Source organism: Sinohyriopsis cumingii, chromosome 15 (assembly GCF_028554795.1).
Source record: "Sinohyriopsis cumingii isolate HCF-2022 chromosome 15, ASM2855479v2, whole genome shotgun sequence".
Taxonomy (NCBI): Eukaryota; Metazoa; Mollusca; class Bivalvia; order Unionida; family Unionidae; genus Sinohyriopsis; species Sinohyriopsis cumingii.
This window is the reverse complement of record NC_142975.1, coordinates 8,569,172-8,583,783: the sequence shown is the minus strand read 5'-3', so window position 1 is coordinate 8,583,783 and position 14,612 is coordinate 8,569,172.

Here is a 14,612-nt window from a genome sequence, read left to right as displayed (position 1 = left end):
ATACGTGACGGAGACGGTGAATTAATATATCATGGTCTTTTGTGTCAAATGTCTCAGACCAATCAAGGAGGATATATATCAGAGTTGTTAATATGTTGTTAATATTTGAAAACTTAAACTGCAAAAGAAGCACATTTATTTGATAAACAGAGTAACATAAACAGAGTGAGTGCGAATGATGACTTATTCCTAGGCCACATGAAAACATGGCGGGCCGCATGAAGGCCCTTGGCGGGCCGTAGTTTGCCCACCCCTGATATAATATATATATATATATATATATATATATATATATATATATATATATATATATATATATATATAGATAGATAGATAGATAGATAGATAGATAGATAGATAGATAGATATCACTCAGTCATTTTCACTACCAGCTACACATAGTAAATTGCAAGTGACAGAAACAGCGCCCGGCTAGCACCATGAAGGTCTAACAACGAAAATCAGAGATTTGTGATTATTTCGACCAGATTTGAAGGTCAGGGGTATTGAATGAAATGAATGTCGATTAGACTTGAATTTATTAGAAATAATGTATACTATCTCAGGTTAATTTTCAGATGCAGTAAGTGTACGTGAATCCGGATGTTATTGGGATTGAACTGAAAGCGATAACTTTACTTAACCTGCGCAATAATAACCAAGAATTAAACTTTAAAATGCATATTACTGGCATGATCAAGGAGTAGAGATTTGTTTAGGTTTTTCCGTTATTTATTTTCTCTTTGTTTTCTTTGTAATAAATATTCCTTCGTGGAATATAAATACTTCTTCCAGTTTTCAGTAAAAAAAAAATGAACAAGTATCTTCATCACTGCATGGTATCTAAAGATAAAGGATGAATATTAGGTCTCCTTTTACATATTATTGTTGCTTTCAATTTTTAAAATTGAACATTGATAAAATCTTTGTAAGAACAATTACTTGGAATCAGTTACGTTTTTAAAGGATCGTTGCAAACAAATATAAGCCTATTATCTTATATATATATATATATATATATATATATATATATATATATATATATATATATATATATATAACACTTAATTCAAAAATAATTGTTTGTTAGATATATATATAAACCGTTGGTGGGTTATTGAATACAATGGACCCTTGTAATTAAAAATAACACTTAATTCAAACTAATTGTTTGTTAGATATATCGTACTTAAATTCGTCAAATTTAATTTGTCAACAACAATTAACAATTCCAGTGTTTATTGGCGTTATTATGTGTGTATTCTTCTACTGGCATATAAGGATGGTCAAGACATTGCCATTATATAGTTTCGTTTCTTAGTTTGGAACTGATTGAATGATTTTTGGGATGAGCTTCATTTAAACATGTTTAAAAATACCCATCTTTGTGTCACCCAATGAGATGAAACTTTTGAAACTTTGATAGATTTCAGAGAATATCTTAAATCCGGCATGGGCGGGGAGGACAAGATTGCAGAAAGAATAACCGAATTTTAAGTATCATAGGAAAGCAAAATTTAATTATTTTTTTTATTAAAAATGTAACCACCACCACCCACCACCCACCCCAAAATATACCATCTGAAAATATAAAGGGCCATCAAGAAAATTTGGAGACGGAATAAATTCAGTTCATTTGTATCTGCTGCACTTTCGTGCAAAACTGGTGCCGACTCATCCCAGGGACATGACCGCCCTTGCAGACTTCCTGATTGTTTTTTGTTTACACGAGAATAATAGCAAAAGCAAACAACTATAATTATACTAATAACAAGCACCAATTTTTTCAGTAGGTACGCGTTTAAAGTGTCCTTTATCATGGGTAATTACCAAACCCTTTACGTCCTGAGGAAACACTATACACAACAAGGAAAACCAATTCAATAACACACACACACACACACACAACACACACACACACACACACACACACAACACACACACACACACACACACACACACCTGAGACTAAAACTTTAGTTGTTTCAGATTCAAAGCATTCAATTTATAAAAATGTTTTCCCCGATTACCTGATGTGGTGTACAAGATAATATATCATTTTGTTGTGTTTCGTTTTCTCAGCAGTATCTACACGACAAAGTCAAATTTCGTTACATCCAAACCATGAGAACGCAAACTCATGTAACCACTTCAACTTTTTAATTATAACAGTCACTGAGATTAAAATTAGTATTGATTGTACTAATACTATCAGTGATGAATGTTGTCCAGAAAAAGGCACATGTAACATTTAACAAATGAAAACTTTTTCCAGTCTAGCATGTTAACGACGAAGTTCTCTTGTTCTTTGTTTCAGTTCACCTGATCATCTGGGCAATGGTTTTATCTACATCTGGGTAATAATTATATTTATATACGTGCCTGTATATGATCTACTAGATATGATATATGCATGATGATCATAGTACAGACAGGATACCTTATTGCTTAGGTACAGCAGAATGCCATTATACCAGTTTTGTTTTGGGAATGTTCACGATACAGACTCCCACAGTGTACACTGAAAATTTGAATTCCTAATTGATTATAGTTTATTATTATTTAATTAAAACCTTGATGTGAGCGAAGCTTGTTGCACGTGTACAATATCTGATGTTGTCTAATATCATGGGGATTTGATACATTATCTCACGCCCATTCTTTATGTAATCAAATGTTTATTTATATTCTAGTTGAAACAGAATGATGGTTATATCGATCTTCCTATAATAAAACATTAATGCATGATGCACTGTATGAACTCTCCCTTATCTATGCTCATGCCCATACTTAAGTATGCGCAACACACCATAATCTAATGATGGCGGCTATACTTCCGGGCCACTGTTTTCAAACAGCAAGGTTGTTATGTACATCTACAATTTCGTACCTTTTGGTATGATGACTATACTTATTTCTATACCTATATTTTGTGTAGTATTTGTTCATGACTGTAAATTGTGGTGATCCTCTATAATCCTGGTGAAGAGTGTACCAAAGTCATGTGAACTTGATCCAATTCCAACATCACTGCTGCTTGAGTGCTTAGATCCAGTATTGCCTTCACTAACTGATGTTATTAATATCTCTCTCTCATCCGGGGAATTCCCATCATTTTTCAAAACTGCCATTATAAAGCCTCTGCTGAAGAAAATAACACTGGACCATAAAGATTAAAGAACTGCAACCCAGTTTCTAATCTCCCATTCATATAGAAACAACGTTAAACTCTTACTTTATGTTTGTTCTTGCAGTCGAAATAAGTGAGTTTTGAGAGCCCTCTTGAATGGGATCACTGTGTCTTTGTGTCTAAGTTCAGTGGGTAATTCATTCCACTTTGCTGGGCCATGGTATGCAAAAGAACGCTGTTCAAATGACTTTGTTTTCATAGTGGGAATAATGAGTATACGATTGTCCGAAAAGGAGCGTAATTATCTTGCTGGTGTGTATACATGGGTGAGGTCAGATAGGTATGCTGGACTAGAGTCCGACAGTGAACTGTAGCACAGAGAACAAATTTTGTGTTTGATTCTGGATCGGATGGATAGCCAGTGTAGGGTACAGAGCAGCGGGGACGTGTGCTCTGATCGTGGTACTCTAAGTATGATCCAAACAGCTGTGTTTTGAACTTTCTGAAGTTTCTAGAGTAGATATTGAGACGAACCAGACATAACTGAGGTACACTATTCCAGTCTTGAAAGTACTAATGAACACACAAGTGTTTTAGTGGCATCAACTGAAAGATATTTGCGAATTGAGCTGATGCGTCTCAGCTCAAGATATGCAGCCTTGCATATGTTCATGACATGTTGGTGCAATGTGAGAGTACTGTCCAGAGTAACACCTAGGTTTCGTACTTATTGTGTGAATTTAATGTTTGCGTTGCTGATATTTATTGTTTGAGGTAAAGGATGTGAATGAGAAAGTCTTTGTGTTGTGATCAGAATGGTCTCAGTTTTATCATCATTCATCTTCAGCTTGTTACATGTCATCCATGATTTCACATCAGAAATGCACCTCTCTACACCTTGGATGGTAGCATCAACTTCAGTTGGGTGGCTTGATTTGTATATTTGAGTATCATCAGCGTACAATTGGTGAGACACTGGATGATGATCTATGACACTTGAGAGCGACTGAGTGTACATAATGAAGACGACAGGTCCAAGAACAGACCCCTGTGGAACACCACAATATAGATCAAATGGGCTGGAGTGTATTCCATTTGCAGATAAAATTTGTGTCCTGTTGACCAAGTAGGACTTCAACCACAGTAAGGCTGTATCATGAATGCCAAATACATGCTGTAGATGGTGAAGTAATATATCATGGTCTATTGTGTCAAATGCTGCAGACAAATCAAGGAGGGTGAGGACTGTAATCTTTTCGCTATCCAATGCAGAAAGAATGTCATTAACTACTTTTAGAAGAGTAGTTTCAGTGGCAAGAGCGATATGCAGATTGTACATTGCTAAAAAAAACTGTTTGAATTTATATGAGATACAAGCTGGGATAGAACAGCCTTTTCTAAGATTTTTAAAATGAATGGGAGATTAGAAACTGGGCGGTAGTTCTTTAAATCGTTATGGTCTAGTGATGGTTACTTCAGCAGAGGCTTTACAATGGCAGTTTTGAAAATGCATAGCACAAGTCCTTCAACCAATGGAAGCCAAATTTATTCAATTATTTTATGTTTAAAAAATGTAAGAATGTTGTTTTCCTCTAATGCTTCCTTTGTGTCTGCCTTCACTGGCAGTGTTTATCTTATGCTGTACACGTGACTCTATTTATAGAAGTGGGTATTCTTAGAAAAGTAGTTCTCCTTACAGTTCATACGGAAATGAACGCAATTCATTTTGATCACGTGGTAACATTCTGACCAATGGAAATGTTACTTTCCTGTACCAGCTACTGCCATTGCAATTATGACCTAATAATGTTTCCTACCTTAAATATTCTCAGCATGTTTTTTTATTGTTTTCTAAGTTCATGGTGTTTGTTTTTTAAATCATATCATTATATTTTTTATATATCTTATAGGTGTTGTCTAATGTTGTAAAGCGCTTAGAGCTTCTAAAGATTAGGCGCTATACAAAGTCCTCATTATTATTATTATAATTATTATTTATATCACAAATTGATACCTAGCTAATTTTTGTCGATGGGTGTAGATTCTATTTTTATCGATAATAAGATATAATAGGTGTTGACAAGTTAAATTGGACCTATATATTTGAACCTATGGACACGTTTGGGGTAATTTCTCATTGGCTGGTGTATTCTTAGAAAAATTAAGTAATGCCCCATTGATGGGTTAGGTCATCCGAGTAGACATTTATGAAATATTAGATTGATTAGTAAGGTCTATCACGTGGGGTATATTGCAACATATAGTTGTAATATACAACTTGGAGATGCATATACGGAAAGATCTGAACAATTAATTCATTCCTATTTCAGATTCTTGTTGAATGTGTTAAACTTAGTCCGTAGATATATGAGATATATTTAATGTTGTGTTACATATTATTTCAGAGGAGATATGTATTTAGATTATTCACTGGAATTATAAAGTGCTTATTGTACTACGATACTATTTTTTTTAATATTAGGAATTGTTAAAAGGAGTACTGTTCCATGCCATTGTCATACGTACATTCGAGTATCTGAGATTCATTTGGAACAATCGATTCTTTTGAACTTGGATAGAACTTTTTATGATTGTTTTGGAATCAGATTATAATACGGTAAATTCCTCTTACGTTTTCATCTTATAACCTTGGTAATTAAACTATTTATTATTTTTTAAGACTTGTTGGTTTTGCTTCCTTCTGTTACGTTACTTAGTTTGTGGCCATAGAGTCGTAACAAGGATATAACTTTTGCGTACATTGTTTTACTTGAACACATTGCTTAAAGAGCCGGTTATAAAAAGTCCGCCTAACGTTTCACTTCACTAGCTATTTCGAATCAGAATTTGTGTCGCTCATTAGGTCCAGATAATCAATATCGGTTTTTTTAGTGAAGTTTTCACTCAAATTAATAAAGTTCACTTTGATCCAAAAGATAATGCCATATTACTCACAAATCATCCATAGCCGGATGTGAAGTTCTCAGTGAGACATGCTGATTACCATGGAAATGTTGTTGTTGTAGGGTTTATCACACTTGATACTTGGCATTATTTACAAAGGGAGGCAACACATGACATCCAATAGATGTCGCTTGGACAAGCACCAATATAACTGTTCGATCAACCAAGGTGTAGATAGGGTTATCGGAACCTTGGCTAGCGAAGATGGGTAGATTTAGGCCTGTGGCCTGTTGGTACACTGTGACAGCGGTTCTAAGTGTTGCTGACGGAGAGGGTTCTGATCTGTTAGCACCATGTACGATATCAGGTTAAAGTCTACCTGTTTGATTGGACTCTTATGTGTATCATACTGTTTGATGACCGATATAAGTTTACGTGCTTGAGTAGACTTTGAACTGCTGGCACGCTGATGACTGGTCCAAGTCTACGTGTTAGAGTACATTCATATCTCTTTGCAGTATGAGATGGCCAGACTAAGCCTACCTGGTAGAGAAGACTCTGACCTGTTGGCACGCTTTATGATGGCAAGTTAAAGTCTTCATGGCAGAGTATATTCTGATATGTTGGCACAGTATGTGATGGCCGGTCTAAGTGTGCATTTTTACAGTTTAATATACTCGGTACATAGATCAATGTCATACATAGTCTTTCAGTCAGTCATCAGTAAATTATATCAGTTTGTCAGTACTGATCATTTGTACAGTTTTCTATATTTATAGATTTCTCATAAATATTTCTTTCCAGATTGACAACAAATTGGATTTCAGATCCCTCACGCCCGAGTAACAATAGATCTCTAAAAGGCACGATAATGTCCTCATGCCAGACTTTTATTTCACAAAATTATTTTTAAGGCGGTAAAGTACTTGCACTTGAAATATAATTATCTCGTGCTGCAGAGTACACCTTGGATTACAACCCAACTTTCGGCAGTAAACAGACTCGAGGCGAAGTTTTTTATTTCTCAATGTACTTGTATTTTCATTTTATTTTATTAAAGTAAGAGTAATAAGTACATGAATGGGGACAAGTATTTTATAGAGTATTAAGTACACTAAAAAGGACACGTATTATACGAAGGTTGGATTACTAAGTACACGAAGGACAAAATGTAAATGGTGTACATCTGACATTACATGTGCATAGAATGTGGAAGCCTTTAGTCATCGTTTCTGTGAATAACTCAGTTTTTTAAAACATATACTCTTGTTTCATTCGCAATCATCATTCACACGCTACAAGGCATTGTCATGATACACCATGTGTACACGTGTGACACGTGCTAAACAACTTGGAGTGATGTTTTCAACGATCGATCAGAGACTGGATATAAAAAAGGAAACTTGTACAGAAAATAAAAGAGCTACATTAGAAAAAGCTTTTTTGAAAATTATTTCCAACATGATTATTAAATGGGTATTTAACCACTTAATCACCCTCACCTCTTTACACTGCCAATACTCATCTTTCGTACTAATTCAGAGGCCCCATGGTAAAATCACATCCTTGTTTATGCTGCATTATGTGTTTGTAGACCCATTTGTGCGTGATTTATCAAGAGAGATGTGGATAAGAGCTGTTCATAAAGTAATCATGTGTACAAATATAATTTGTATGAATCTTCAACCTCATATAATATGGAAATCTGAGCTGTACCGAGAAAAGTAGTAATGTATACAGATGGGGTACTTCTGGCATTGCAACTGCATAGAATCAGGAAGCCTGACACTGCACCGGTAAAAGTATTCAGTGTACAAATGGAATACGTCTGACATCGCACCTGCATAGAATCAGGAAGCCCGACACTGCACCGGTAAAAGTATTCAGTGTACAAATGGAATACGTCTGACATCGCACCTGCAAAGTATTTGGAAAGCACAGACTGTACCGATGAAAATAGTAATGTTTACAAATGAAGTATTTATGACAACAACTGCAAAGAATTTGGAATCCTCAGACAACACCAATAAAAGCAATAAAAACAAAACACAGGATGTTGCATAATATATCAGAATCCTTTATTCTAAGCACGATTTTATTTTTCAAGAGCAATCTGATTTTTATTTTATAGACCAGATGATTACAAACAAAATGAAATCTAACAATCCTTCAAAATGGGTTTAAATTCACAAATATCTAGTTAATTGTACCAAGAATGGCATGACATTAAATCTAAATCATAAATATCAATGTGTCTTATCTTGATTTTTGACTGGAATGTCTAAGGTTATATTTTTTATATTTGGAAGTTACTTATGGTCAGGTTATTGAAAAGGAAAAATATTTAATGACATTGTTCATTGTATCAGCAACAGTGTATCTAAGGGTGAGGAAACTGTCTAGATGCTGTAAGTATAAATACAGATTAGCTGACTGTTTAGCTAATTTACATAAACTCACAGATGAGATAACTATTTAGCTGCTGTATGTAAACACACAGATGACTACATGTGTGGCTACTGTAGACGAACACACAGACGAGTTTCATGTTTACCAACTGTGCATAACGCACAGATAAATTGACTTTTATTTACTGTACATAAACAAACACAGATGAATTTCAAAATGGGACACAGTGAAATATATGAAGAATAATTCGGATTTAATGATAAGCACGGTGTATTCAATAAAATAATTAAAAGACAATGAACTAACATGCTGCACTTTTCCAGTCAGATACAATGTCACTAATAGTTAGGTCAAGTCAATGGATATAAAACTGATGAGATTAAAATTTTAGTAATAGTTACGTCAAATCAATGGATATAATATTGATGTGATTAAAATATCAGCAATAGTCAGGTCAAGTCAATGGATATAATATTGATGAAATTAAAATGACAGTAATAGGTCAAGTCAATGGATATAATATTGATGAGATTAAAATGTTAGCAATAGTCAGGTCAAGTCAATGGATATAATATTGATAGGATGCTAAATGTCACTAATAGTCAGGTCAAGTCAATGGATATAATATTGATAGGATGCCAAATGTCACTAATAGTCAGGTCAAGTCAATGGATATAATATTGATAGGATGCCAAATGTCACTAACAGTCAGGTCAAATCAATGGATATAATATTGATGAAATTAAAATGACAGTAATAGTCAGGTCAAGTCAATGGATATAATATTGATGTGATTAAAATGTCAGTAATAGTCAGGTCAAGTCAATGGATATAATATTGATAGGATGCCAAATATCACTAACAGTCAGGTCAAATCAATGGATATAATACTGATAAGATTAAAATGTCAGTAACAGTCAGGTTTAATAGTTGTTATAACATTGATGAAATTAAATTTGTCACTAATAGTCTGATCAAGTCTATCGACTTAATATTGATTGTGATTCATAATGTCATTAATAAACTTGTTAAGTCAATTGGTTTAGTATTGATGAGATGTCAAATGTCACTAAAAGTCAAATGAAGTCAACTGATACATTGACAAGGTGTAAAATGTCACTCATAATCTGATCAAGTCTATTGATGTGATATTGACTAGGTGTACAATGTCACGAATAGTCTGATCAAGTCAAGTGATTTAGTATTGATGAGATGTCAAATGTCACAAGAAGTCTACTGAAGTCAACTGATATATTGACAAGGTGTAAACTGTCACTAATAATCTGATCAAGTCTATCGACTTAATATTGATTGCGATGCATAACGTCATTAAGTTCAAGTCAATTGGTTTAATATTGAGATGTAAATGAATAGTCATGTCTATTTTGTATCGATAGTCTGCTCAAGTCTATTGATTTAATATTGAGATGTTAAATATCACTAATAGTCTGGCCAAAGTCTATTTACTTAATATTGATGTGATGTAAGATGTCACGGATGTCATGTCTATTTTGTATCGATAGTCTGCTCAAGTCCATTGATTTAAAATTGTTGAGACGTAAAATATCACTAATTGTCTGGACAGGTCAGTTGATATGATATTGATTAGGTGTAAAATGTCTCCAATAGTATGGTCAAGTCTATTGATTTAATATTAATGAGACGTAAAATGTCAGTAATTGCCTGGTCAGGTCGATTGATATAATATTTATTAGAAGGTTGCTGCGTGCGAAATTGCCGCCAGCCGCCTGTTCGCCGACTGTCAAATTCGCTACAGACTGTGGCAAAAAATGAGTAGCAGTCCGTCTGGCCAGCTTGATTTTTTGGCATATGGTACAAATTTAATTTACAAATATTATATTCTCTAAGTTATTAAAAGAAATATAAAAAACCAAATGAAAAACAAATAATTGTGGATTGTTTCTTATGACCACTCGTGACATGAGAAGATTAATAACTAGCATTTAATCTACGTACACAAAATGCGTGCAACACTAAATAAATACTCTTCTGCGTCTATGCGATATGTGATGACACATGCTACTTCCGATTCCAAAAGTCAACTTTTGAGGTATTTGGACATAGAGTACAATTAATTCTACTATATGTTCTCTACATTTTTTTCTCAGTACCGACCTTCCCACTGTGTGACAATCGATACAAATCATATGATAATCTAAAATACCTTGAAAGATGACTTCACGGTGAAGTTCTTTCCAATGGTTCATCTGCATTTTTTTTTGGGAGAGGATGGACTGTAAACAAAGCAGTATGCAGTGGAACACAGATTTCACTTCCGGATCAGCACCAAGGTCTTATTACTCACTGTGCACTGTCGCGAAAATACACACAGATAACCACACCATGAGCTCGTATTCTCAAGAAAAAACAATTACCTTTAAATCCCTACCAAAAAATGCATAAATATAACTCTTCTATCGCTACCAAATCATGAGAGGAAAAAATGTTCTAAAAATAGACTAGAACTACATTCTGGGTATTGAAATTGTGACCCGATTCCATTTGGATGCTTGGAAGCACGATGATCCTGTTTCTTATTCACACTGTTATTCAGGCTGTTCATCACTGGTTAGATGTCCAGCCTCTGTATGAGTAAAGTACGGATCTGGATCAGCTGGACAGTGAGAATCATTGTTATGGACACTGAATAGTTGCCATGTTATGGACATCGAATAGTTGCAATGTTATGGACACTGAAGAGTTGCCAAGCTATGGACACTGAATAGTTGCCAGATATAGACACTGAAGAATTGCCATGTTATGGACACTAAATAGTTGCCATGTTATGTTCAATTTAGCAAAATGCATTAAAGTTGGCATATGATATAAAATATCTTTCTTTTTTGTTTTACTTTATTTTCTATGTTTCATTATACAGCGCTACATCAATAATGTTATGTACCATTCATCAAAGCAGTTACGATGTCGTAACCTCAACGTGGTCCACAAAGAAGGGGTAAACATTATATTACCTAGGATGCCATCAGTGGCTTGAAAAGCAAAGTCGGTCAAGGAAAAAAGAACAGTTCAACAGGAAAACGACACTTTGAAAGGTAAACGATAGTTGGGTTACTTGGAACATAGAAACATAAGGTCAAGGCCATTACAATACGGTAATAATTCGTTCAGCTCAGCATCGGAGACTGTAGTTCAGGGAATTTTCAGGAATGCATCTCAGAATTTGTCATGATTATGTCTACGTCGAAAAAAAATGTATATATGTCGACCAGTGCCGAAGGTCACATATTGAACAATCATTTAGTTTCTAATCGTTAATGTCGACAGGCGGCATATTCCGACTAACACATTTTTCTCCTGTACAAGTATTTGGTGTTTGCCGGTTGGTTTTAATGTTGCGGTTTCCACGCATTTCTTCTGTTGCCGTTTATTTCTCTATACAAATACTTGTTGTTGTTGTTCTAGGGTTTAGCGCCATTTTTCAGAACATTATAGGCTATACATGGCGGCCAGTATAACTGGTGGAGGAAGAACCATGGAAAACCCAGGGAAGAACCACCGACCCACGAGAAGCTACTGGCAGGCTTTCCCACTTACCCACGCTAGCCGAGCCTTGGACTCAAACCCACGCAGACAGATGTGAGATGGCAGTGATCCTTAACGGTGAGCGCTTTAGACCACTCGGCCACTCGGGGCCCCGCTACACAAATACACACACACATCCAAACATACAGCGCGTTGTTATCCATACAGTATGGTCAAAGCCAAACTACATTTGAGAACATGTTATTTAGTCGCTCTATCTTCAAGTTTTAATAGTATTAACGTTAAAATGAATGGGCATACACTGTACGGTACTTTCATATAGTAAACGGACTGTTTTCAGATGTACTATAAATATATATTGTATCTGCCTCATAGGAAGTGTGCATATCTAATTCATTTTCTCACAAGCTATGAAAACATTTAAAATGTAAGGAAAATATTATAATGGTCAGTTTATATATAAAAGACGATTGTTGGACGGAACTCGGCTTCAAACTAGACATTGTTAGCCAATTTATTGGTTGAACCTAAACTTTGATAAAGCTTACTCACACGCTAAGACCAGGTTCGAATTTCAGATCGGCTTTGTACCTGTTTATTAAGTTCCAAGGTTTGATCCTGCTGTAAAAAATAATGACTGAGCTTGGTGTGGGGTGGCATATCGTTAATGTTATACACCCTACACATAATAACGGGTGTTTAATGAATCCCTAACGTAGAGTATTTGTTTCTCAAGTGACAGAGATTAAATATTTCGGTTCTCAGGTATAAAATTTAAAGATTTTGAACTGTCGCATAACTTTGTCGCATGGCAAGTATGTTAACATTGGCTTGATAAAACTACATCAGATGTATAGCCCTTGAAATGTTCCACATTAAACCTAAATAAAACTACTTGATAAGATATAGACTACAACTAAGTAACAAAGACTAGCACCCCTGTCTGACTAACTTATTAAGCAAGCAACTCTAGGATACACTCAAAACAACAAATTAAGATATTATAGGCGGATGTAATCATCGTAGCAAAAGTTAGCAAGCTAATATAGGAACAGAAATTTAGAATATCCTGGAAGTTCTATTATTAACCTAACTTCATTTTAATCAAAGTTATAATATTCTAAGAGTTCTGATTTGTAATGCTTAAAACATTTCCAGAATACGGGGCCTGGAATTTAAGTATATAATAATTACTGTAATCATCTGTTATCAAGGTAGTGTCCAAGAGAAATCACTAATCTTCCAGTTCCAAGCGATATAAAATTACATTATATTTTGTTGATCAGTACCATCATATTTTTTGATACGAATCATGTAAGTGCGTATGAAAATTTCCTACAGTTCCACTAAATAGGCAGTTTTGAATAAAACAACAAATCAAATAATTCTTAACGAGAAGGAGACACGCTCACATTGAATTTTGCGGGATGAAATAATTGGCAATTTGGATATGTCGTGTATTGATTGGAAGCAATTGCACTGAAACATTGTCCTGTAATTGTGGAATACTGTGATACAGTTTATTAAATTGTTATACCTTTCACCTTATTAATTTTATATTTTAAAACCTAGACTGTCTGCTTTGCTGACTGGAGGTTCGGGGCTATTTAACCTTTAAATTTTCCGTCCTTCTCCTGGGATAGTAATAATTCCGTCAGGGGCACGTGACAAACGCTATATGTGAAACTAAATCACGATTGAACAATACAGTGTGTACAATTTTTTCTTCTAGTTTTATTGATTAATATGTGGAATGATAGATTGTTATATTAGGACAGAATATTTGTGTAAAAAGTATTAAGATTGAAATTTTCTCTAAATTTTATTAAAAGATAATTTTTATCAAATTATTTTGAAAGTAATTTTCCACATAAATATATTGAGATTAATTTTATCTATTTCTGTACTACAACAGTATACTATTTTAACAAAGATCGCGCTTTACGCGCAAGTGCAAAAACCCATAAAATACCTTTCCCTTGTATCCAAAGGTCAGCAGTTTAGATTTGGTGGGAAGCTGCTAAACAGGCAAATTACTAAATCCGTAATGGATAAATAAGCTAGATGATTCATGCCTTTCCCGTGAGAAAGGACGAGAGTCTTGTTCTGATTCGAAATAAATGACACAAGCACTGAATATAAATAGAGAACAGGCTTACGCAGATTTGATTCGTCCATCGAGAGTCAAAACAGCTCTGTCTTTCTTTACAGGTAAGAATCGTCTGTGTTCGTAAATTTCGTTCAAAAATAGGCACTTTTAATATTTGAGATTTTAACGGTAAAGTTCATACTTTCGCATCATTTGTGTGAGTTCTTTCTATTTTATATTATATTGTAATGGAATGTTTAATTGTTTAAAATAATGTATATTAGTAGTAAATGGGGATACCCTAGCGACAATGGGAATTAGCATTACAAACACCCCTGGGACAATCTGGCGACAAGGGAAAATTAACATGGAGAAAAATCGTGGGACAATCTGGCGACAAGGGAAATTAACATGGGAATAAATCGTGGGTCACTCTAGCGACAAGGGGAATTTAACATGGAACTATAGTGTGGGTCTGTATAGCGACAAGGGGAAATTAACATGGGAATAGAGTTTGGGTTTGTCTAGGGACAAGGGGAATTGAATATGGGATTT